Source organism: Bactrocera neohumeralis, chromosome 5, assembly GCF_024586455.1.
Source record: "Bactrocera neohumeralis isolate Rockhampton chromosome 5, APGP_CSIRO_Bneo_wtdbg2-racon-allhic-juicebox.fasta_v2, whole genome shotgun sequence".
In the NCBI taxonomy this organism is placed as follows: Eukaryota; Metazoa; Arthropoda; class Insecta; order Diptera; family Tephritidae; genus Bactrocera; species Bactrocera neohumeralis.
This window is the reverse complement of record NC_065922.1, coordinates 13897240-13924984: the sequence shown is the minus strand read 5'-3', so window position 1 is coordinate 13924984 and position 27745 is coordinate 13897240. Positions and strand designations below refer to the sequence as shown.

At 33.7% G+C, this 27745-nt stretch overlaps 1 protein-coding gene across 1 annotated transcript in view; it reads right to left on the bottom strand.

Moving 5' to 3' along the window:
• Nucleotides 1–27745, bottom strand: part of LOC126758824 (nuclear factor of activated T-cells 5) — a 95023-nt gene that overhangs the window by 43738 nt on the left and 23540 nt on the right. The window lies entirely within an intron of this gene.

The window sequence follows — 27745 nt, the reverse complement described above, 5'->3', positions numbered from 1 at the left end:
GTGATTAAAATATGTAATGTAATGAGTTTTCTATTACGAGGCTCGAAAAGAATAAAAAAAATTACATTACATAAAATTATAGTCTTGGTTTTGATTCGGACATCGAAATAACACAACAAAAAAATAAAAGTAAAAACTAAATGTTATATAAAAAATCAAAAAAGAATTCAAAATAAATTAAGTAGAAGTTAAAAAAAATTATAATGACAATAATAAATATGTACATATGTAAAAATAATGTAAACATGCATATGTATAAAATAAAAAGTAACAATTAAAATTAAGAAAAAAATTAAAATTAAATTTATAATATATGTAAATGTATGTATATATATGTATGTTAAGCAAACAAAAAAAAATAATACAAAATTATAATGTAAAATAAAAAATAAAAAACAGAATAAATAAAAACGAAATTAAAAAGAAAATAATAATGATAAAAATATTAGGACTATTAAATATGTATGTATATAAAAATTAAAATAAACATTAATGTATACAAGAAGTATCAATTAAAATTAAAAAAAAAAATAAAAAATTAGAAAAAATAATTCTACTGAAATTATTAACATGTATGTACATATGTAACATTCATTTGTATGCTTTTTATAGTTTAAATCAAATGAGAAGAACCAAACCTATGCTAGTACAATGAAAAATTAAAAAATAAATTATTTTTACTAAAATATTGTATAATAAATGTCAGACTCAGTGGAGGATTTATTAAAATACACCCTTTAAAAAAAATATTTTTTTCACATTTCGATAAGTTATACCTTTAAAAATTACAAACTAAAATTTCAAATCGATATCCCAAATAATTTTTGAGTTTCAGCCTTGAAAGTGTAGTCACTTAGTAAATCAATCAGTTTACCTTTAAATGCGTTTTTCTCAAAACTACATTTTTCAAATTTGTTGGAGTGATTACTTGGAGACAAATGATCTGATCACTAATAAATTAAAAAAAAACCGACAAAATTTTTAGTAAAATTCAACTTTTTCTGAAACGTTCCCATTTTGTAAATTTTTGATTTTTTTCGATCGTAATACACAATGTCTACGCCAATAAAGAAAAAGAAGTACACAATGTCCTCTAGTGAGAATTTTTGTCTTAGGCTTCATTCCCGAAGTTGCAGCAGTGGATGAACTTCTTTTTACCGGATGTAACTCGAAAAAAATTTTAATTTTTGTCTTCAAAATGTTCACTTGTATTGTTGAGATTTGTATTGATTTAGTATTTTTTTTAATTATCATAAACCGATTTTTAAGTATTACAACCTAGATGTGTCCCTTAAGGCGAGCGTAGATATTAATTAAAAAACTATTTCAAAATACGCACATATACTAATTTACCCAGATATAACTATTTTTAGTTCTAAAATGTTAGATTTTTCCAAATTTCCATACTCATACTTTTGTCAACACACTGTATGTTATAATAGTGTTAGATTGCTAAAGATACATATTTCACGCTCCAAATCAAATGTTGACGATAGTATGTATTCAAAGAAAAAAATTCAAATTATTCGTCAAATATGTTGAGAGGCCAAAACACTTGATAACTTGGCGTCACAACTAGTTTAATTGACCGAAATGAACGAATAAATTAAATAACAGCAACAGCAACGACGGCGGGTACTGGTTTGGAATGTAAACATTTCGTTGACTACAATAGTCAACATATGCATGTACGTGTGTGTGTATGTGTACTGAAGTACAAACAGAAATATGAAAGTATGTAGACACACCTGTTAATGATTGTTGTATGTATGTAGATACAATAGTTTATATACTCTATGCTTCATTATGTGCGACAACGTATTGAAGAGTGTCTATAGAAGAGCACGCATTCCGTTTAGAGCGTCCAGAAGGCGAAAGAGAAGAGTATTAACCAGAAAATAGAGCACAGCCAACTTAAGCTAGTGAGTGGAAAAGAAAAGGTAAATAAATTTTAAATAACGGTAAGCTTTCATTTTAGTGTTGAACTTCTTGTTAAATTTTAACCAAAAATGAGAACATAATTACCAGATTGCGCGCATTATCTCAAACATTTTACTCAAACTTAAACAAATGTCTAATAAAATACTTGGCAAATTTGCTGACGCCGTTGACATATTTCATACACATTGCAGCGCCCTCAAACACACACACCGATGCATATCAAGCAATTAGACGTATTGCACACACACACAAACACATATATGTCAACGCGCAGAAAAATCATTCATTTTGTTTTAATCACAACAAAATGACGCACGATCGCGTGCCAAATTCACGTTTGTGTACAGATTTGACAATAACAAAACACACACAGGTCCGTATGAACGAGCACGACACGGCGCAATGATCGGCATCCTTCAACCGCGAACACATGTACATATATACAATTTAAACAGAAAACGTTTAGCCGACCAATAGGAATGCAGCTAACATTGTAGGCGATACGAATCATACATAGATACGAGGAAGTAGGCACATACACCCACGCACACGGACACAATAAATTTGTTTATGACGATTTTGGTATGAAAATTTCGGCAAAACCCGTATTTTAGTGTTACTCCCTCCGCTCGGTGTGTGTGCGATTTGGCTTTTGAGCAAAACGGAGATGTTTAATTTTGATTGGCCAGTTAAGGCATAACGTACTCGTACGTATATTACGGTTTTATGAGTACGCTTATGTATGGGCAATGGTGCGAATGTATGTACATACATATGTGCCTGTGTTGTCTTCGAAAAGCGTAAACGCGATGGTAAATATAACACTTATCATTGCTTTTGTATTCGCGCACATCCACACTCATATATACAGGCGAACACAATTTATATTGGTTTTTTAAGGCGGCAAAATGGAGTGAATGGTGTAAAAAGGGCGCGTTCCAGAGCAAATATGCTTTTAAAATTTGTTTTACTTATGACAGTGCCATTTTGAATATACTATGATAATATGTGTAAGAGGATAACAGGAATGCTTTTCAAGATTTTTAAAATTGAAAATTTAAATGTGCTTCGCGATTTGCAAACTTTGCTTTGAGATTATTTCAAAAATGGAAAACTTTTGTCACCCTTTAAAAATATATATATTTTTTAAATTACTTACTAATTAATTTTTGAAATAATTATTATTAAAGAAAATTCATCGCCCTTAAAGGAATTCTGTCACATATGTATGTTGTTCTTAAGTTGTTTTGGAGCAAAGAGCAATGAACAATTTGAAATAAATTAAATTAGTCGGTAGTCAAAAATTTAAATTTTGAAAACTTTAGTCAACTAAATTTCTAAAATACATATAAACACTGCAATATTAGTATCAAAATAAACAGTTTTAAGTAAGTAGGATATATGTATGTACAGTGGGCGACAAAACTAAAGCACGGAATCTGCCTTGTCGGTATTTAACCGAATAAAAGCATAAAGTAGGCATTACGTGATGTTTTATTGATTTGTATTATTAGTTCATGTATTCTTCTTTTAAAATTAGTAAAAATTAAACAAATTAACTTACTAAAATATTATATAAAATTAAATATATGAAGAACTCCAAAAATCTGGTGCGACAAAACAAAAGCACGAAATGGTTTTATGATTGAAAAATTTATGTCTTTCAATATTTGGTTGCGTATCCCTTATTTTTCAATACAGTTGCACATCGGCTAGGCATGGACTCAATTAATTTATTTGATGTGTCCCAGGAAATGCTTTTCCATGCTACCTTCACTTGAATGTATAAAACGGCCTTATTTTTACAATTCTCAAGTCTGATTTTCGATCTACAATTTACCATTGGTTCTCTATGGGATTGAGATCAGGTGATTGTGCGAGTCGCTTCAAAACCTCATTCCTGTTATCAACAAACCACTGTTTTGCACAAATAGCAGTGTGTTTCTGGTCGTTGTCATGTTGATGACTCCATTTTAAAGCCATTTCTTCTGCAACATGTGGCAGCATTAATATTCTGAGAAATATTTTTATGCTTATATTTGTCCATTATACTGTTTATATGATGAATTTATCCCATTGCATTCCCTGGAAAACAACCCCACACTAGTACATTGTCTCCACCATGTTTCACCGCGCTTGTTTTATAACGTTGATTTAGGCGTTGTCCCTTCGGTCTGCCTAACAGCTTCAGCCCATCTCAATCTTTGATATTAAACTTCGATTCGCCAGAAAAAAGTACAGTTTGCCATTTGGTAATCGCTCAATTTATGTGCATCCTCACAAATTCCAATCACGCCAGTCTGTTCTTTAAATAAATAATACGGCTTTTTTGCAATAACTTGCTACAGGTAGCATGAAAATTCCCCATCGACAGCTCGACGCTGTATGGATCTCTGTAATATATTTAACCGTAATTGTCTTACAATAGATATTGCCGATATAAAAGGGTAATTTTTTATTGCCCGAATGACTCCCTTATCCTCTCGTTCGGTTGCTCTCCACGGCCGTCTACCTCTATGCGCTGTAACCAAAGAGCTTGATTTGCCAAATCAGCTAAATGTTCGGGAAACATTAGGATGATTTATTCCAAACTTTTTTGTAATAGTCATAACCGATTCTCTTTTCTTAAAATCCTTAACAAATTTTTTTCTAAAATGAACAGAATACTTATTTCGAGCCATTGAAATATCTTTCTCTATAACATACAACCAACCGTACTGAATGACGAACTGCAACTGAATATGCATTAATATTTTTCTAATTAGGTAATAACTACACATATCCAACATTTTTGATCATTAAAAACCGTTTGACAAACAATTAATGTGCAATTAATGTAAATTCTTAGTTATGTGCTTTTGTTTTGTCGCACCAGATTTTTGGAGTTTTTCATATATGGTATTTTATATATTTTTTTAATAAGTTAATTTGTTTAATTTTTACTAATTTTAAAAGAAGAATACATGAACTAATAATACAAATCAATAAAACATCACGTAATGCCTAATTTATGATTTTATCCAGTTAAATACCGACAAGGTAGATTCCGTGCTTTAGTTTTGTCGCACACTGTATATTTTATTTTATTTTAGTCTTTGTTTTTGAAGAAAGTTGCCACCAGCTTGGAAAAAAATTATATCCATTTATGCTCTATTTAATGACTAAAATAAATTTAATTTACGGTTTGACGAACAAACCAAATTTTTCTAAAACATATTTCCGTTGTAACTTTTTTGAAAACGGTTGACCCCTGTTTGAAAAAATATATTGTTATGCATTTTTTTGCTATATTAAATGAAATATTGCAATATGAGCATCAAAGTAAGCAGTTAGTTATAAAATATAATTTCGTCATTACTTGTTTTTACAAGAGTTGCCAGATGTTTAGAAAAATCATTTCATATGACTTGTTTAAGGAAAATTAAATGATACCAGATTGGTAACAAATAAAATGTATTTTAAATATATTTATCAGCAAGTAACTAGAAATACCATACATACATATGTACGTTACCACAAACATATACATATGTACATATGTATGTATGTATGTCGGTGGTAATATTGGTATTTTATGGAATGCTTCATGCTAAATATTCAATAAAACTTTTTAATTTTATTTTTTATACATAAAAGAGTTCAATTGAGAAATACCCTTTATACTCTTCCTCCTTCGTTCTCATTAAATTCAACGCTTGGAAAAGAGCCAGAAATTTTTAACTTCTGTCGCGCGTAGTTTTAAGCAAACATTTTATTTTTTCTTGATAAATAATAATTTCGCTTATTATACAACCAACAAAAAAAAAAAACAAATAACAATGGCACCGAAATAGCAACAGTTTACGAAGCCACATCAAATTTGCCATAATAATTTGCGAATTTATTTTTCTAGACAGCGAGCAGACATTTGTTTATCTATGAACATATGCACATATAACATACTGTATGTGTGTATTTCAGTGTATCTAAGTACAGACAACCAGTGCATATGAAGTGCAAATGTTAAATCTTATCTGAACCAAAATTTTAGTTCGACATTGGCTGGCAATATATTTATAGTTCACTGAATTTAGGAAAAAAACAGGAAGAACGACCGGTGCGCTGTTGTAAAGACGGCTATAACCAATAAAAGAAGAAGAAGAATTTAGGGAAACAAATGTGAAAGCGGAAAAAAAATTTAATTAAAAAAAAACTCACCTAGAGAGAAATTAAAATTAGTATAAATAATGTTTTATCTTGCTTTATGTATTTTTTTAAGATTTCAATTTCAAATTAACTTTTTACAATCCAGGTCTCATAAACGAAGACTCACATCACCAACGTCCACAAACTGTGTCTTAAACAGGTTACCATTTCAGAGAACTTGCAGATACTGAATAGTACGATTCAAGAGTTTTAAATGTCAAACAGGTAAGCCTGAAAACCCGAAAATCTTTGATGGATCCAACGAATAAAGAACTAAGAGTGTTCACGTGAGAACGCGCTAAGCTTTTTTGATGTTTGATAAAGCTTTGAAAATGCCGCACACAAGCTGAGGTAGCTTTTTTTTGATGTTTGATTAAGCTTTGAATAATGCCGCGCTGACGTCTAGTTTTGACACTGAAGGGTTCAGCTGTTCGATGCTTCCTCCTCGTAAGCTTTTTGATGTTTGATTAAGCAAAATGCCGCGCTGAACTAAGGTAGAGAACGTCTACTGATAGATTTTTGACAACAACATGTCAAATTTTTTTGTTTTAACTTCAATATCAACAACTTTACGCTCAACATTTACATAATTACATGCACATGTTATGATATTTGTAGTTGAAATATTGTCAAAATACTATTATTTACACATACATATGTATGTACATACAAACATTTGCACAACCATGCAATTTCCCAAACAAGCAGAATGGGAAAAAGAAAAAAAAAACATTAAATTTCTGCCTAGAATGAGGCAAATATGGAAAATTCCGAAACAAATGAAACATCGTATAAATAATTACGAATCAACTACGAAGGCGACGAAAATCACCAAGTGGAAAGGTCATAAAAAGGAATTAACAGTTGTTTTTGCGCTTTCCTTTTTATATTTGCACGCTATTTATTTCTTATTTCTTTTTTTTGTTTTTTGTTTTACTGTAGGCCTACACACATAATTGCAGTAGAATTTATTTCTAAATATGAGAGTACAATAAACCGTGCTAACAGGAACAGGCCATAACCTTGAACCAGTTACGGCCCCAAACCGCTGCATCATAGTATTTATGCATTATTAATTACCCACCGGCGACAGGGATGGCAATGCGACAACAGCCGGGTGACGGCGGCTCTGGCGTAGGGTATAATATAATACATTCATAAACAGAAACAAAAACAGATATTGTTGTAATAACACAACAGTTGTAATCCGTCACAAAAAATGTTATAAATTATACATAACTGAATTTGCTTGGTGCGCGTCGCGGCGAGAGAGAGCGCACGGGGCGCGCATCATAGTACGCGAATACAACAAACTTAATTACGGGCGCGCTTACGCAAAGGCGATCGTCGCGCAAAAAACACGATAAATTATTTTTATTTAATTGGAAGTTTACACCCGGCGCATAGATAGCGGCTTACTCACGTCTAAATGGCGTATATGCTGATAATGAGGGTGAATCGCGCCAAATGATCATTAATGTCCTCGACGCCGGCGCAGCGGCAGCAGCGTCGAGTGATTTGCAATCACATAAAATTATTGTGATTTTTATTATTATTAATTCGTATAATTGTTGACAAAATTAACGAGCCATTTATGATGTAAAATTACACAATGTGTATGTAGTTAATTTATTTGGTATTAATATTGCTAAATCGCTAATTTTTAATTGCATAAATAGGAGTCGATAAGCAGGGGTGCATAAATGAATTTATAGTGTTGTTATTGTATCGGAAATATTATGCCAACCTAGTGGTTGTTCTGCTTTCTTTTGTTGTTGTTGTTGTTGTTGTTTTGTACAATAGTAGCAGCAAATGCTGACCAATTATTTTTGCCAAAATCTTTAAATTAATATACTTTTCGGCTCTACGTCCTAACACTCCGAAGGACCATGCGTTTCTCGGCTAAATAAAATGGTAACAGTGATTCTAGATCTTTCTTCTTCTTGTTCTTTACTGGCGTAGACACCACTGACACGGTTATAGCCGAGTTAATAACAGCGTGTCAGTCATTTTTTCTTTTCGATATTTGGCGCCAATTCAAAATACCAAATGCAGCCAAGTCCTTCTCCACCTGATCTCTCCCACGGAGTGGAGGTCTTCGTCTTCCTCTACTTCCACCGGCGGATACTGGCTCGAAAACCTTCAAAGCAGGTCCTTCCATCCAGACAACATGACTTAGCCAGCGCAACCGATGTCTCTTGATTCGCTGAATTATGACAATGCCGCCTCATCGTTCCATCGACTGCCAATGCGCAAAAGACCATAAACCTTCCGCAAAACTTTTCTCTCTAACACTCATAAGGCTGACGTATCAGATGATGTCATTGACCATGCCTACGCACCATATGGCAGCACGGGATTGGCCTTTGTTCGTCGGAAGACAACTTTACTTTTCAATTGCATATGTTTTAGATTCTTAAATGCTTAATATACATAGGACTTGCTGACTAAGTCCGTATGTTCTTAACTTGACATACATTTTTGGAAAGAAAGCGAGTTTCGCGAAAGAAAGTGTTTAAAGTTTCTCCTCCTAAAGCTGACTGAGCAAAATGTTTCGACACTTCATCGGATTGGATTGGAATATAAAAATATTATAAATATATGGATCGATAAGTAGTAAGTAAGTACGAGTATTTACCTTCGACTTTGATCTAAACCAATTATTCCTATTCGATTTCCAATAACAATGTATTTAGAAAGGTTAGGAAGGAGAAGAACTTAAACTTTTTTCATGCACTGGCGCTTGAGAATCGACGATTAACAGTCAGAGATCTTACTGGCATCGTTGGAATATCGGAGGAATCAGTGAAAATCATTTTGAAAGATCATTTGGGTCTAAGAAAATTGAAAGCATGATTGGTTCCAAAATCACTCTATTTTTTCGAAAAACAGCGTCGAGTTAACTTCTGAACGTCTGTGAAATAGTGCTTTCTGACTACTAGGATGTCATGAAACGTAATACATATATACGTATATCTACAAGTATGCTTACTACCCGAAAGCAGTCGATTAATCAGCCGAATGACTACTAGGATGTTATGAAATGTAATTTTTCTGACGATGAGTTTCAGATCTACAAGTATGCTTACTACCCGAAAGCAGTCGATTAATCAGCCGAATATCGCGGCAAAGGTGAACCGAAGGCAAAAAAACGTCAAAGCAGTCAAAAATCAAGATTAAGTTGACAGCTTTCGTTCATTATCGAAGTGTGGTGCACTCTGAATTTCAGGGGATTACTTTGAGGAGGACGACATAGATTTTGAAGAATAAATTAATAATTTTAAAATTATAAACAAAGTCTTACTATTTTTTGCTCATAGCAGTATATAATCGATCTACCGGCTAGGTAAACGAGTATTTGGTTATACTAGTCTTTGGAGCTTAGGCTCAGATATAGAGGACAGACTTTAAACAATATGTTAAATAATATAATTTAGTACAGTATAATCCGTCTGTTATATTATTTAGCTTTAATATTCCTTAAACCAACACAGTTTGTCTATCTGTCCCGTTAGCGATAAGTAAGGGCTCATCTGACAGAAAAAATAATACGTTTTCAAAAGTATTGATCCATAATAACAACCATATAGAATTAATCTGCTCCATCTCAAGTGCTATCAACAAATCACGAAATTCATATATATATGTATATGTACATATAAATATAGGTATGTACATACAAATGTAAGACTCTTTAATGTCCGCATGAAAGTTCAAAAATTATTTTCATTATAAATTTAGTGTAATCCAAGCATGCCAGAAAAACACCTCGAGTGTCAATTAATGTGTCACGACTGCGATGCTGTATCCGACGGTAGACAAGAACGCCAGCAACAACAATATAAACAAACAAGAGAACTCAAATTTGCCGGTGGGTTAAATATATGTATATTATATGTATATATGTTTTATATTAACACAACTACAGATATATAATTTTTATAATAATTTTTTTTCATTGAGTTATAAAATTCATAAGAAATAAAAATTTTTTCCAAAAATAGTCAAATTTCAACCGTTAATATCTTTTAAACGGTTGGGTTTACGAAAAAATCATAAGAGACCATATTTTAGAGCATTCAATTTCCTACAAAACCTAATTAACAAGATATTTTTTCAAGTAGTTGGAAGCGAGATATAAATTTTTCTATCTGATAATAAGAAAAAATAGAAAACCGTTAGGCGGAGGACCTTCCCGTTACAATTAAAAACTCATATTTGGAGAGGCTTTCTTAGAGGTGTCTAGGAACCTATTTTTGCGAGTACCAATTGAAAAAAAAAAATTTTTTTTGAATCACCCTAATGTACATATGTATATCTATGTATGAAATGCAATTCACATCAAAGCTTAAGAAATAAAACCAAAATATTATATATTGAGTTTTTAAAAATTGGGCAGCAGGAATGTTAATTTTCAAATTACCGGAAAACTTAAATTTGCGTAAATGGCACTGTCGACATTGTGAGCGTAGTAACAGCAACAACAATAAATTAATTTCTTTTTTTAACTTAAAAAGAAAAAGCTGCAAAGTGATCGTTAGCGACCCTGTAGGAAATTGTAAAGTCATGAAAGTTTCCGTTAAGAAATCATGCAAGCTATGGAAAAGACTATTATCGCTATTTGCAAAGATATCACACTACAAAGAATTTTATAAACAAAAAAAATAAAATTGTATAAATAGTTAATTTTCTTTTTAAATTTATTTAATAATATTTTTTTATATTTTATTATTTTTGTTGAGTTAGAATTAAGTAGCCTTTGAATGATTATTTTTTTTAAGTCCATTTATACTTTTTTATCTTTTACTTATTAATTATTTGCATACTTTTCCTACAAATAATACAAAAAAAATATTTTAGATAGCTTAACCGATTTCGCGCAATGATGCTTCTGTCTCTTTAATATGTACAGCTGTGTTCACGAAAATAGTAGTGCCGCTGACTACTAACTATTTAACAGTCAAATCACATGATAAGAACAATATTCGATCAAAAAGTTATAAAAAACCTAATTTTTAATTAATGTATGATATATTTACGGTTTTATCTACCAAAAAATTTTTTAGTTTACATACAGTTATTAAATTAAAATAAAATTGAAAAATTATGCTGTTCAAGAAAATAGTAGTGGCTATTAAAAAAGGCGAAAAATCTAAGAATATGAAAGAAACAGTAAAGGGTCTAATATTTTGTTGTAAATCCGTTATTGTTTATAACGGCTAGGCATCGACGTCGGATGGAATCAATAAGCTCCCTACAACGCTTCACAGAGACTTGAGCCCATACCTCCTTAAACACTTGCCAAAGCTCTGTGCTTCTTGATGGTTTTGCTGTTGCTACGCATCTCTTGACATCGCCCCATAAGTTTTCGATCGAGTTTAGGTCCGGAGATTGTGCTGGCCATGGTATCACGTAGACGTTTTCAGATGCAAACCACTGATTAGCTAGTTTGCTCGTATGTTTAGGATTATTATCCTGCTGAAATGTCCATTTTAAGGACATTTTCCAACTAGCATACGGTAGCATTACATCTTTCAATGTATTAATGCACACTGCTTGGTCAATAATGCCAGTGATCAAAGAGATTGGACCATCACCAGCATACGAGAAACAAGCCCACCATAGTGTTTAGCTCAACATACTTTACTGTCTTTGTGGTGTACCTTGGGTGGTATTCTGTGTTTGGGAGACAACGAACACACTGCCTGGAGCCTTTACCACCAAACAAAACAATTTTGATCTCATCCGTAAATACAATATTGTGCCACTTTTCGGCGGGCCGATACATATGGTCTTTCGAAACTTTTTATTCTTGCAATTGACGTGCTTCTTCGTCAAAAGGGGTACTTTTCTCGGACTCCTTGCATGTAAATTAGCTTCTATTAGCCTTCGGCTAACTGTGACAGCACTGACCATTAGATTCAATTCATTTTTAATTATTTTTGACAACGCCGAAGGCTTCGCTTTGCTGTATCGCAAAACTCGTCGGTCCTCTAGAAATGAAGTCTTGCGCTTACCACCACGAGTTTCCGACTTAATAGTATGATGAATAGCATTAAATATCATCGGAGCAGTGCAACCAATCATTTCTTCGATTTCTTTATATGTCTTGTCTTCATCTCTTAACTTAACTATTAACTCTCGCTTTTTGATTGAGTAATGCTTTTTTTCAACCGACTGAACAAGAAATAAAGAGCGATTTCAATAAATTTATACATATCATACAATTACTATATTATTTTAATACACTTACTGATGTCAGTTAAAATTAAAAAAAAAAAATTAAATTTTTTTCAACTATTCCCGTCAAGCACTACTATTTTAATGAACAAGAGACTTTTGGTGCAAATATTGAAATATACCATAAAGAAAGCAACGTAAAATAAAAATAACGGCATTTTGGTGTTTTTTTGTTAACAATATTCTGTTCTACGAAAGTATTGTAGAAATGTTCAATTTGCAAGATAGAACATGTCAGAAATAAGATTAGAGTGTTATGTGCTGTCGCACTACTATTTTCGTGAACACAACTGTATATTGTATGTATGAGAGGTAAGTATATGAATTTACGAATGAATTAAATACAATGAAAACAAGAGAAAATTGGCACCGGTACGACACCGAACAGAGTGGTAAATAGTAAACAAAGAAGACGAATAAAGAGGAATAATGTACTAACGAGTGTGCAAACCGTCTGGTGGCGAACACTAAATTATAGATATACATATTTACATATTGACATACTTAAAATTAAATAAATATAAAGCAGGCGTGTGACTTGAAATATTTATTTTGCTGATTTCGCATTGATTTTTCTTCCTGCTGAGATTTTATGATTCTATTAGTTTGGCGAAATTGATTTGAAATATTATTTTCAAAACAAAATTGAACGATTTCGTTAAGATTCTGCAATTATTGGTCAATCGTGATGACTTTCAAAGCATGTTTGCCCGAACTAAACACTGTGTTCTGTAAGTTTCGATAAACGACTTGTCTGGAGACGATTTTTGCTTGAATTTCATCGGAGACTTTATTTTGTTTAACAAAGTGCGACTAGTATCAAGGTCTCGGTCTAGAATTGAATTAACGACACATTGACCACCCAACCCTTGTATGTACATATTAAAGGGTTGCAAGAATTAATTCACGCTATGAATGCAACAGAGAATTTATGAATTCATCTCATAACTCGAGTTGATCGCCGACGCTGAGTTGGAATTATGTGAATGCAGATACAGAGAAGACATTGTAAGTTGTTGTTTATCGCTAGCAGGTAGACTCAGCTCATTCTTCTCATAAACAAACCCAACTCACACTCATATCATCAACCAGCAGTGAATGCAAGGCGTTAGCGTTCGCTTAGTAGTGGAATAGTGTGTGATCGTCACTTATTGTTATGTGAATTCATTGTTTCTCTCATTCTTTTAACAGAACAGGGTGCACCCATAGTGTTCAGCTAAGCAAGCAAATAGAGAAGATAAACGGAAGGGTTTTCCCCACAACATGTTTGCCTGCATTGTACTGGCCGTAGACGCTTAACCGAGACAGTTTATTAAATATTTAAATTCGTCATTTGTTTTGTGTATACGGAGATAAAAGGGAGCAAAATTTCATATTTTTAACCAAAAATAATGGATGTAAGTAATTGACCGCGAAATTCAGTGCAATTGTTTGCTATTTTGCCATGTTGTAATACAATTTACAAAATATTTTGTTAAATCTATTAATCCCTAAATAAACTTCATGAAAAACTGCAATAAAATTGAATATTAGAAACATTTCTTTTATCCACATTCGTATGTAATTATCTATGCGTATTTACATACTTCTTTCTAGTCGTGCAACTAGAATAACTCGAATTAACAGTTGTTAATTCACACGAACATCATTCACTCAGCCAACATCCTTCTTGTACAGAATTAATTCACACCAACACAATGAAATGCTTTGGTAGACCAATTCTGCAGAGAGTGGATCGTTACTTGTGAGAGTGCTATGAGTTGAGCGAACTCGTTGTTGTTCTCACTAATGAGACTCGGTCCTTATTTTACCCAAACATCAGAATTCATTTTTACGTTGTGTGAGTGAGTGCAAGTTGAAATTTTTGGACAGTGACTCAAAGTTTGTTTTTTGCGTATTCATGCAGCCCTTTAGTACATATGTCAATCGAACGAGAGTGCGTAAAGCAAAGCAACAGTGGTCACTAGACCTAAACTAAACTTTAGAATCAATAAGTCGTATGTACATAAAGAGCTAAAACCAAACTATAACCGAGTGGTAGCGTTCTTTTGCAGCTGGAATACGAACAAGAAAAAACGTTAACTTCGGCTGCACCGAAGCTAATATGCCCTTCACAGGTGTATTTCTTTTATTAACTATGTGCCCAGGTGTATGGAAGCTATATGCTATAGTAATCCGATCTGAACAATTTTTTCGAAGATTATGTTATTACCTTAAGCAGTAATCCATGTCAAATTTCGTGAAGACACCACGTCAAATGCGAAAGTTTTCCATACAAGCCCTTGATTCCGATCGGTCGGTTTGTATGGCAACTATATGCTATAGTGAGCCGATCTGAACAATTTCTTTCAATCTTACATTACTTCTATAAACAATAAACATTCAGTTTGTATGGCAGCTATATGTTACAGGTAATTTGGTCAAATTTTGGCATTTTAAAAATTTGTGTTTATTTAAAAAATTGAGTTACCCAAATCGAAACATCTCAAGTTCTAAAAAGTATCCTAGGCATGAGATCATCGGTGGTCACTATCAAAAGGGTGATCTTTCGTCCCAGGTTGTTTTCTACTTTTCATTCGAGGATGTATTTTACGTGGCGGGTTCCAACTCTAGCGCTCTAGCTTTCGTCTACTAACTTTAGCTCGCCTTTAACCCATTGTTTTTTGACTACCCAGAGGATACTTGGTCTAAGATCAGAAGTCGTGAGCTGCTTGAGTCATATGTAATAGAATCATTTCTGGCTACTTTCAAGTGAATGGCGCTCAAAGAACTTTTCTCACATGAGATCAACAGGCAAAAAAAAATTCATGTTAAAAATTGTGTGCTGTGAAACCACTGTGCAGTGATTGATACACGCTTGTAGGTACATTTGTTGTTTATATTTGTAAAGCACAGCGCACTGATTGATATCAATGAATTGAAATTCAAACCAAATCGATGTCAAATAAATAACACTTTATCAATAAATATGAAATAAGATTTTTTTTTCAAGTTTCTGGAATGGAATTAGCATTAACTAGTGATGTTCGGAATGAAGGAGTACAGTACGCGTAAAAAACCTTACCTTACCTTGATAAAAATCCGCTGTTTCGATGCTGAATTCGAATTTCGAAATCTTTCGTGATCTGTGAAACACTAAGAGAGACACTTAAACTTTATAACCCCAACTTTTTTGGTACTTCGTTGTTATATGAGAACTTCAAGCGAATAATGAGTTTCTAGCGAAAGATTTTTACGCACTAACTTAAATATATTCGAAATTTCAATTTTGCTATTAAAAAAACAAAAATTTTGCGATTAAACCATAAAATCTCATAACGACCTTGAGCTCGGGATTTTGCTGCATTGGCTGTCTGCTTTTGAACTCGTGATGCTCATTAAGCCGTCGCGACACTTCGTGCCTATAATCTCAATTAGACATGAAAACAAATTAAATTATTAAGACGAAATAATTAGTGTACAAGCTATTTAATAATTGGAGTTATCGGCAAATTGACGGCAATCACTCTATATTTCGAACACTTTTATGGCAATAAATTAAATTTTTGCGAGCTCTTCTGCAAGATTTGGCAAAGCGAACAAGCAACTGGCATAAAACAAGTATTTTATGATTTTTTTTTTCAAGATCATGATAAAATAGTTTTGATTGGTTTATATAACTGTGCCACATTCAATCGAAGGACTCTTATGACCTAATCCCAGATTTTGATTGATTGTAAATGTTTTGTCAAGAGTGTAAGGAAGCTCAAACAAAGCGAGCAGAGAAATGGCGAATCGAACACAACTATTATAAAAGCTGTCTCTTTGATTCCGGAGCTACTACTGTATGGCATTTCACGCCCATTGGAACGACAAATCATTCATGATTCGGAGATTATACATATTATTTAGTTTTCAAACCGGAAAAAAATTGTTTAACTTAAATTAAGCCACAATATTCATATCTATTTCAACTAAGTAACTCCTTCATAGTTTATATTTCAACATAAAAACTATTCGTATTTTATTAATCCTCCACTAAATTCCTAATCCTTCCGTCTTTTTGCGAAGCAGTGATTAACTCGCGAATTTACTGTTGTCATGAAGGCGAGATAAGCGTTGGCGGTTTTATTTATAATTGTATAATATTCTATTATATATTTGTTGTTATATTTAGGTGCGCTTGTATGGCAAATACTTTTATTTTGTAATGGTATTGTAATACTTTTCGCCTTAATTTTATTGCTGTTTTTTGCAAGTGTTTGTGAGTATGGATGTAAACTAGCGCATACAAGTTTTTTCCAGTACAGAGCAGAATTACTGTGATTTGGAATGCACATTAGGGTGTGCAAAAATAGACGAGTTATATTTTTCTAACCAAGATATATGGTAAAAAAAATCACTACACAAAAAAGTGTTATTATTCAAACTAACATATAATTAAAAACTATTATTTTTTCTTGGAGGATGGAACCATGCGTAGAAGTTCACTCATGTAAGGAAAGTTCTGTGAGCGCCATTCACCTGGGAGTGGCCAGAAACAGTTTTTTTTGCAAATGGCTCGTCTTCCGGTCTTAGACCAGCGATCCTCTGATTAAACGAGAAGATACAATCTTCTATAAGAGAGTACAGCTGCTGGTGTAGACTGATGATATGGATATATCTCCAGATTGCATAAAAAAGCAAAGCAAATGGGACTGGTATTGAACGAGGACAAGACGAAATATCTTCTGATATTTAAGTATTAACGTCAACAAAAATGTCTTGCCAACAGTATCACCTGTCCGGACTGAGCAGGCAATTGAGAAGTCCTCTCTCGACGAACAAAGACCAAACTCTGCAATTCACTCATCATTCACAACTGCTATATGGTGCAGAGGCATGGACGATAACAATATCTGATGAATCGACGTTACGAGTTTTCGAGAGAAAGGTTCCGGAAGAGATTTATGGTCCTTTGCGCATTGGCAACGTCGAATATCGCATTAGATGGAACGTTAAGCTGAACGAGATACGACGACATTGACATATTTCAGTGAATTAAGAGACAGCGACAACGCTGGCTAGGTCATATCGTCCGAATGGATGAAAACACTCCCGCACTGAGAGTCTTCGACGCAGTACCCGCCGGGGGAAGCAGAGGAAGGGAGAGACCTCCACTCTGCTGGAAAGACCAGATGGAGAAGAACCTGCCTACACTTGGAATCACCGATTGGCGTCAAACATCGAAAAGGAAGAACGTAAGCGATGTCTATGCCAATAAAGAAGAAGAAAAAATATTTTTCTTAATATCTCCTCAAATCTCCCAGCGCATTGACTTCGAAAAGTATTTTTTAAATTTAATTCAAAAATGTAAATATCGATGTTGTCGTCAATGATAAAACAACGCACACCCTAATGTGTACGAGTATGTTTATGCACAAATTCTGCCTAGTCAGTCAAAGCGAGTTCAGTTTAGATTTCCTAATCTAAATTTTCATTTGCATGTTCCACAAAGCCTAAGAAAAACGGCTGTTGAAACCTTGAAGGATGGTAGCAAAGTAATTTGAAAAAAAAAACATATTTTTTGAAATAATAGAATACCCTATAAAAATATATATGTACATATAAGAAAAAATAACTATTACTATCATTATTAGTTATTAATGCATATACCAGGCATATACTCTCAAAATTATTTTAACTTCAAAACATTTTTTCGAAGTTCTTCAAATTTATTTATGCAGAAAAACTGCCAAAGTCTGCAAAAACGCCAAATTCGAAAAATTTTGGAAAAAATTTAACTCGATGTCACTTAATTATTTAAATGTCTGGTATAACTAACTGGTATATGGACTACCATTTACTTTCCAATTAAATGTATACATATGTACACAAATACATACGTGAATGTACGTAGACAACTAATTTTATGACAATAATATAAAATTGTGGAGCAACAAAAGTGAGCAAATAGGTAAACAACATGCAAACTACAAGTTTATTTGTTGTGCTTTGGGTGCACGTAATTTGCGTAGATTACAGTAGTCACGTGACTGACTTACCATAACTACAAATAAAATAAAATGTTACAAGTCGTTTTAGGTCCGCTTTTACAATGCATTCGGGGGCTCGTTCTATCATTACACTCACGGGCATATTTAAAAGATTGTATTAAAATGGATAATGAAAATTCTGAGTTTTATGAAAGCGTGCGACGAAAATTTATTGAAAAGCGTTGCCTATTTATGCACGCTATTTATTTAAATTTCATTATCATTTAGGCTTTTTAGTGTTCTCCAATTTTTTGTAAAAGTTTTATAATACTTAATAAATAAGGAAAAAAATTATAGAGTTGCCATCTATTTAAAAAAATTAACACTCAACAAAAAGCAAAAAAGTTGTTTGGAATAGAGATGCCACCTATCGGAAAACTTAACCTGATAAAATCGTAAGTGAAAACAGAACATTTATTTACGGTCTACAGCACTTCATCGAAAATGAATCTATAAATGTAGAGTAAAACAAAATTATGCATAAAATATATTAAGGGGGTATTCTGGTCTAGGATTTTGAAAAAATCGATTTTTTTTTTTGCATATTTTGAAAGTTTAGACTTTGAAAAATATGACCTTGGAAGGATTTTTCAAAACGACTTATTTTCGGAGATACAGCCGATTTTGTGACGTGGCGTCCGTGTTCACTAGAATTGTCTCCTGAACTTTAAACGCGTTTTTCTCGAAACTACTTTTTTTAAAGTGGTTGACATGATATCTCAAGTTATACTGAACCGAATTCTTTGAAATTTGGTATATACATATCTTCTTTATACAATGCTCTATCGTGTCTGCCTTGGATTTCCAAAAATTTTGATTTGAAGTATTTTTAAAAAATTCGAAAACATTGGGCCAAAAAAAAATTTTTTTAAGTCGATAATGGTCAACCCGATAACGGCATCCTTACTAATGAAGAACTTCTTGTTTTTTGTGTTTTAGTTCTCTACAAGGGTTTAATGCCCGGTTTCACAGTCCATACTTATGTTGTACTTAAGATAAAACAGGAAAATATTGTTTTACAGTTCATACTTATGTAATGCTTAAGTACTGAAAAGGGGAGACTTAAGCAGTGCTTAAATAACAGCTGATTTTTGTTTTGAATTTGCTTTGAATTTTCAGCGACATCTTTCGTAGCGTAGGGCAAGTGTCCGTTCGTTTGCCCTCAATAACAGCTTATACTTTTCCTTCAGTTCCCATAGGTGCTCTGACTCGCTAGTGATGAAATTTGGGGTTCTTTTGTTGTTTTCATCAATTTTTGATATAATTTTCCTCGCAAATTTATGTATTGTCTGTTATAATTTAAATATTTCAAACATATTTTTATGAATGACATTTGTAAAACATATGTTGCCCATAACGTTGCCATATATCATAATAAAATTTTATAGAAATTGAGCATTGACTGTGAAATGCAAACGACCACTCAGTTTGCAACAATACTTAGCTAAGATTTTATTTAGGCACAACTTAAGTATGGACTGTGAAACCGGGCATAAATCACGTCAACTAGGACGCACCGTTTTTTCGCGCACCGGCCCGTATCTCGACGAATTTAGTTTTTTTTTTTGCAATTTTTTTATATTATTAAAATGTCAATAAAAAACATATAAAAAAATGGACAGTAAAAATGTTTTTCATTTTTTTATCTTAGTTTAAAAAATGCCTAAAATTCATGCGTCTAGGCCAGAGTACCCCCTTAACTAATCCGATTAATAAAGGATCTTATATCAAACGAAGAACAAGATATATGGACATACATACATACACAGGTATATATGTACATATATTTGTACAATAAACACCTTTCAGTTACCTAGATTATGATTAGATTGATGTCACTAGGAGTGGAGCCATTCATTATAAAATTAGATAAGACATACCTGTAAAGAAAAATAGAAGAAGATGTAGAAAAAATTTTGATAAATCAAGAATACGCAAAGAAAACAAATAATAATCGTAAATATTGATTTAGAATAGGATGTAACTTAGATTGGTATTATATAATATGTACAATTGTTAGTAAAGTAAGGGGCAGTTTTTTAAGGGATTATATTCCTTCGAAGGCATTTTATTTCATAAATGAATAAAAAACAGTGGATTTAAGGAATTTAATATATACTTTAATAATAGGCGATTCATTTTGAAAATTTCGTGTTGCCTTGATTCCATGCCGATATTCTGGAAACCAGCGAAAAAAGGTGTCAGGTGCACAGAAGATTAAAAAATATCTGCTTAAAATTGATTGATATATGAAAACAGGTAATGATCGAAATAACGAGTGATCCAAGTAGAGGTACTCTTTTCAATAATATTTTTTTTACAGATCACGCGTGAGGCGTGTAATGTTATTTTTGTTCCGTATTATTTGGCATTTGATCATGGAAAGACTTACGCCTGAACAACGTTTACAAATCGTTCCGCTTTATTATGAAAATTCACTTTCTGTAAAGAATGTATTTCGCGCGCTTCGTCTAACTTATGGTCATCATAATCGAAGATCGAACTCGGACTGACGTATGGAATGACTTAGGGTATTTTACGCTGAGATCTTAAGTTGAAAGGGTACAAAATAAAGCTTGTGCAAGAACTGAAGCCGCTTGACCTTCCCAAGCGACATTGCTTCGCCCTATGGGCTCTTGAAAAGTTCCAAGAACACCCAAAGTTTTCGAGCCAAATTTTGTTCAGCGATGAGGCCCATTTATACAAGCAAAATGGCCGCATATGGGCCGAAGAGAAACCTGAAGTGGTTTAAGATCTGCCATTTCATCCATAAAAACAACGGTTTGATGTGGATTGTGGGCTGGTAGAATCATCGGTCCATATTTCCTCAAAAATGATGCTGGTGAGAACGTAATCGTCAATGTCGCGCCATGATAACCGACTATTTGTTGCTTGAAATTGAAGCAGGTGATCTCAGCGACATTTGGTTTCAGATCGATTGGCCACCAAGATCGTGGGATATCACACCGTTAGACTTTTTTCTGTGGAAATATGTAAAGCCTAAAGACTATGCGAACCATCCCGCTCCGATTAAGGCCTTGTTACTAAACAACACGCGTATCATTTATCAGCTCGAACGAGTCATTGAAAATTGGACTCAACGGATGGACCTTCTGATACGAAGCCGCGGTCAACATTTGAAAGAGATAATCTTCAAAAAATAAATGTCGAAGCATGTTCTTGCGAATGATAATAAACAATCCCCACTAAATTTGAAGTCTCTGTGTTTTTTTTTTAAGTAGAGAACCTCGAAATGGGCCACCTTTTTTTTTGATTTTTGAACAATATTTTTTTGGGCGAAAAATATACACTGCTTAAAAATTCTTAATTATTATCATTTTATTCCTCCGATTATTGCCAGAAAAAATATCTAAGAATATTTAAGTCAATCTAGCGTTTCGAGGAAAAAGTTTAAAATTTTTCGAGCCAATTTCACTCCATTCGCTCATATCTGGTACAACGCTTTAAAGCTTCTGTTTCTTGTTCTTAAATTCTTTAAGAAATCAATGACATTAGCATACGAGATGTAAACATACCGCAGTTTAGAAAGAAGAAGAGAAACTCGCTTCATCAGTGGCCGCCAAATGATCATTGAACAAAATTAATATACATACATATGTACATATATGTACGTATGTATATAATTTCGGGTTATCAATATTTTATTTTTAGCCGATTAACAATGATGTGTAATCCAACTTTGATTTGTCATAATATATCTCGAATGTAACGCAAATTTGGCGATAAATATGATTATTGATAAAAAAAAATCGAATGGCGCCATCTATTGGAACTCTATCAGCATATACCGTTCAATGAGTGTACAAAATGTTATCGAAATACCATTTCATTAGACATGCCCACATAATATCGGCCGGCTATCAATCTCAAGTGCTAAAACACTGCAGAATGACTAATAATCTAGTCCAGACAGACAATTATTAAATATTTTAATTAAACACTTATGAAATCAGTAATCTTACAAACATGCGTCGACACAATCGTACAGACAAATCTATTAGCCAGCTCACCGAAAATAAATGCGTGAGCAAGCACGAGCACAATAACGAGAGTATCATGCCCAGAAGTGATAACTTTTTGATTTAGACGCAAGTATGATTGACGTGTATGTAATTAAGGGGCACAGCTAAAGAGGAATTTTGAAAATAAGTATTCTTATACTCTTGGAACATGTTGCTACAGAGTATAATAGCTTTGTTCACCTAGCGGTTGTACATATGTATCACCTAAAACTAATCGAGATAGATATAGGGTTATAAATATACACCCTGTCCGGGAAGTATCGGGAATTTATAAATAAAACGAAAATTTTTCTATCATCATTCAAATTTAATTTATCGCCTTCAAAATAACATCAATGCTCATGTGCCAACGCTTCTTTTAATCGTCAAAACATTTTTTATAGGCACTTTCAGGGATGGCCTTCAGCTCTCGCGTCGAATTTGTTTTGAGTCGATGCGTGGATGCAGGGAGTGGATATTTCAGTGTGGAGAATAAGAAAAAGTCACAGGGGGCCATATCAGGTGAATGCGGTGCTTGCTCAATGATATTTGTGGCAGTTTGGCCAAAAATTCATTCACAATGATGGCTTTGTGCGATGGTGCGTTATCATGATGAAGAATCCACGAATTTTTGGCCCACAAACTCGGACGTTTACTACGGATAGCGTCGCGTAAGCGCCTCATAACATTAAGATAATACTCTTTGTGGACGGTTTGACCAGTTGGAACATATTCATAGTGGACGACACCACGAATAACGAAAAAAACAATGAGCATTACCTCTACGTTTGATCGGATTTGGCGTGGTTTTTTCGGCTTTGGCGCTGGTTCGTAAGTGTGTTATATTCGTAGACCCATGTCTCGTCACCAGTAATTATGCGTTCCATAAAGGTGGGATCCGAATTGGCTCGATCCACCATGTCTGCAGCTATCTGCTATCGATACCTTTTTTGAAGGAAATTAAGCTCTATCGGAACAAGTCTTGCAGCAACGCGTTGTATGGCTAATTTTTCATGCATAATCGTACGTATACTCTTGTGTGACATCTCCAATTTATGGGCAATCTCTCTTGGCAGATCTCGCTAATTTTTAGCATCATAATTAAGGACAACTCTGCCAACCTAGAAAAAAAAATTTACCTGTCTTTCAAATAAGCGGGAGATTTAAATGAAGAATTCCCGTTATTTTCTTGACAGGGTGTATAAATGATCAGAATGACGAAACGAGTTAAAATGCGCCCGAACGTGCAAGCTTGAGTAAATATATCTTGATGAAAGTTGGTACACATGTTTCATGGCAGAAAGTAAAGCGGAGTTCGTAGATGGACGTAATCAGACCATTGAAAGAAAACATATAAAGTTCCATAAGTAAGCATTAAAATAAGATATTTAATTGTAATTTGGCACAGAGGATTGCAGTGGCAAGGAATCAATTTTGAAAAAGTGGGCGTGGCCCGCCCTCTTTAATATACATATGTACATATGTATGTATGTATTAGACCACTTAAGATACAATAGCTGACAGTGTGGAATTCGATGAAATCGGGTAATAACTCCGCCCACTTTCCATAGAACAGTACTGTTAAAAACTGCTAAAACTCTATAAATCAATAACTAAATACGCCGGAGACATTAAAATTTACCCTCGAAATGGTATAAGAAGGCTTTTTACGAGCCGGTGTAAAAATTGGGCGATGGGCATGGCACCTCCCGCTTTTAGGTAAAATCACATATCTCAGGACCTGCTCGATCGATTTCAACCAAATTCAACATTTTTTGTCACAGTGCGAAATCGGACTGGACTTCGTATGTAAATCGAAAAATATTGAATTTTTTTCCTAAACATTTTTACTGTATCTTCTTTAAAGTTATCTTTTTTTTAATTCCCCAAAATCGTGTTTTTAAGCTGTCACACTAGGTGTGCCTCCTAAAAGAAAAACGTTTGTATTTATGTATACTTTTACTTATCTACAATGTAGATATGTATGTATATCAACTGATTTTAGCACAAAATTGCGTGTGTGTGTGTGTGTGTGTGGAGTTGATATAATTTGCGTACACAAACAATTAATGGCAACAACCAGTCGATGAACGATAAGCGACTAAACGCACCGACCATTGCCGACAATATTCATCATTGCCAAATTCACACACACACATGCTCACGTTTGATAGGAATGAGTAATGCTGAGACTCGAAACGATTAAAACAATCTCCTATACATTTCATTAAATTTGTATTCAAAACATGTTCATTAAAGCAGCCACTCAGACACTCAGCCATTCAGTGATACCGTGAATTAGTTGCTGTCACAAAAAAATAACAACAAACAAGTGCTACATATTGTATTTTGTATAGATGTTTGTGCCAACAGGAGCTGACAAGTCAATTACGAGTGATTATAGTCGAAAAAACAAGAACAACAATAAAAATATAAAACCAAAATTAAATTATGTAGATGTGTATGCTTGAAACAAATTCTAGAAAGTCCAAGCACGTCCGTAAAAATTACCCATTAAGATGTTTTGCACACATAATTGAAGAATTTCTGGAATTATTGAGACATACGGCAGACAGCGATTTGTTTTGCCGATGATTGCAACAAATACGTCGCAAATTGTACTTAATAGGTTCTCATAGTTGTGTGTATAATAATAATTTGACACTTAGACTTTTTTCGGACTTCATAAATCGATCACGAAAATACAATAGAACAAAAACATTTTGAGGCAACAAATTTTAGAAGAACAAAATATTAAAATTCTTAAGCTATATTTTCAGAGCAGTTAACTCCGTTTTTACAGCTATTTTCATTTTTAACCTCAAGCGGCCAGAATATCATTCGATAACACCAAATGTTTTTGAATATTGATTTTTTGCTTAATTTTTGACTTTATATAACGCCTAAATATTATTTGAGATCATCCATAACCTAAAACGCTTTCAACATATCAACGAAAAAGATGAGCAAAAATCTTTTCGGCACATCCTCAGACAGCGTTAGAGTGGGTGCAATCGGATGGTAACCTCGCTCACTCTCCATATAACGGTGTTATTGAAAACCACGGTCTCATTGGAGTCGAGGTCAAAGTGCTCGCTCAATTTCACGAAAATTTTGTGCAAACATTATCCCGATGCGCTTATGTCACGAAATTTGACCTTGACTTTTCAAACCCCTAGGTACAGAATCACTGAACCGCAGTGCCTATGGCTGACTTGTTTTCAAAAATATTGGTTAATCTGTGAGACATATCACAAGCGGCATAAAGGCAGCTCCTTTTCGTGCTGCCAAAAGACCTTTGCGTCGACTTCAAAGCTGCTTTTGACTGCACGAAAATGAGCTGTCTTTATGCCACTATTTCTGAATTTGGTAACTAATACGGCTGTGTAGACGTCAGTTTAAATACAATACCAAAATCTCCGTCAGGATCGGGAAGGACCTATCCGAGTCGTTCGATACCCAACGAGGTATCAGATAAGGCAACTCCCTATCGTGCGACTTCTTCAATCTACTCCTGGAGAAAACAAACTGCGCCGTGTATACTGCTTTCTCGAGGTTGGACAAAGAAGCGAAGCAAATGGTTCATGTAGTGAACGAGGGCAAGACAAAATATTCCCTGTCATCAAACACTCGTCGCACTCGCGAGTTGGTTCCCACGTTATAAATTCGTCTATCTTGGAACCAGCATTAACACCAATAACTGCGTCAGCCTCGTAAGTGGTGTCTACGCCAATAAAAAAAGAAGAAATAAAACTGGAAAAGGACGTACAATTACACCGACAAACCAACTAGTGGAACATCTTTGTTCGAATCGGCATGCAGACCTCAAAAAAAAAATCTTCGGTTTTCGAGTTACTTTTTTTAAGAATTTGCAGCCGCTAAGAAAAATAAACTGGCTTCAGCCTAGTCATTTAAACTTTTTTATCTAATTTCGCTTTCATAATATGCAAACACAAATTTATTTACGTCAGAAATATTTAGTATTTATTTATTTATTATCAATAAACTATTTCGCCTTTTGTACAATTTTATTGCTGCTGACTTCCAGAGAATCAAAATAGCAAGCTTCCTTACATCAAAGACACACCAAAACGAATTAAAGAATTTAAGACAAAAATGTAAAAATCTTTTAATTTTATGACATGAACTTTTTAAATTCTCACTGCTATCCCAACAACATTTAACGCCTTAATGTAGGTCATAAAATTTTTTCGCTGAAACTCAATCATAAAAAAAAGTTAAATGAAATAAAAAACGAAACGACCGATCATTGGCGGTAGCTTATTAAATATGTACTCACACGGACACATACACATGCAAATACACAAAATCAAAACAATCAATGCCGCTTCTTCTTTTGTACTTTTGCACTCACCTCGCCAAACAAATGCATACATACAGTATAACGAACCAGCAAACAAGCACACGTACATACATATTTGTGAATTTATTTGGGTGTGTGTGTGTGTGTGTGTAAGTAAACTGCACGGCGAACGAATAAAATATGTGCGCATTATATTAGCGAATTCGTAAAAAGTATCACTTGTTGCGCTCTTTGGTGTTTGACTTCTTGTCATCGTCATGTGGTTGATTGTTGTTGTCGCCGTCGTCGTCGTCGTCGTCGTCATACCTGTCTGCCGTCTGCTGCCGCTGTGTGTTTTTCTCAGCTAAAGTTCACGCAGAGTCCATTATTTGTTTATATAAGGCGTTGGCCCCGGCAACGAAGAATATACACTTCTGCTTCTTCTTCTTTCTTTGCTTTGGCGCTTTTTTGCTAATTTTTTGTTAGTGGCTTTTTGCCTTTTTTGTTTATAGCTTTTGCTGCTTTCATTGCATTTAAATATTCGTACAAATAATACAAACAAATGAAATTATCTGTTTACATAAGATTATAAACAAAGCGGCGAACGGCGAATTTCTACAAATTGTATGTATGCGTATAAGCATATTGTACTCGAGTACAGCAATACGGCAGTGTGCTCGTAGAATACTCCTTGCTTGTTTTTTCTTCTATGAATTCTGGATTTTTATTTCAAGGTAAAATGTGCTCGCAGCATTTTACCGCAACATGGAATTAGGCATCGCGGCGCAGGTGAGAAGCGATAAATTGATTTGATTTCGCATAAAAAGCAATAGAACAGCAAATAAGTTTGGGTTATTCGCCATAAAAGATAATATTACGAGTAATATCAATAATTATTATGTAGACGACGATAAAAAATGTTTATATAGGATGTATGTATGTACATACATAAAATAAGTATGGTATACATAAGAACATACATATGTATGTATGTGCAAATTGCTTTTCTTTTCAGTAAAATTCAGTTACATAGGAGGTTA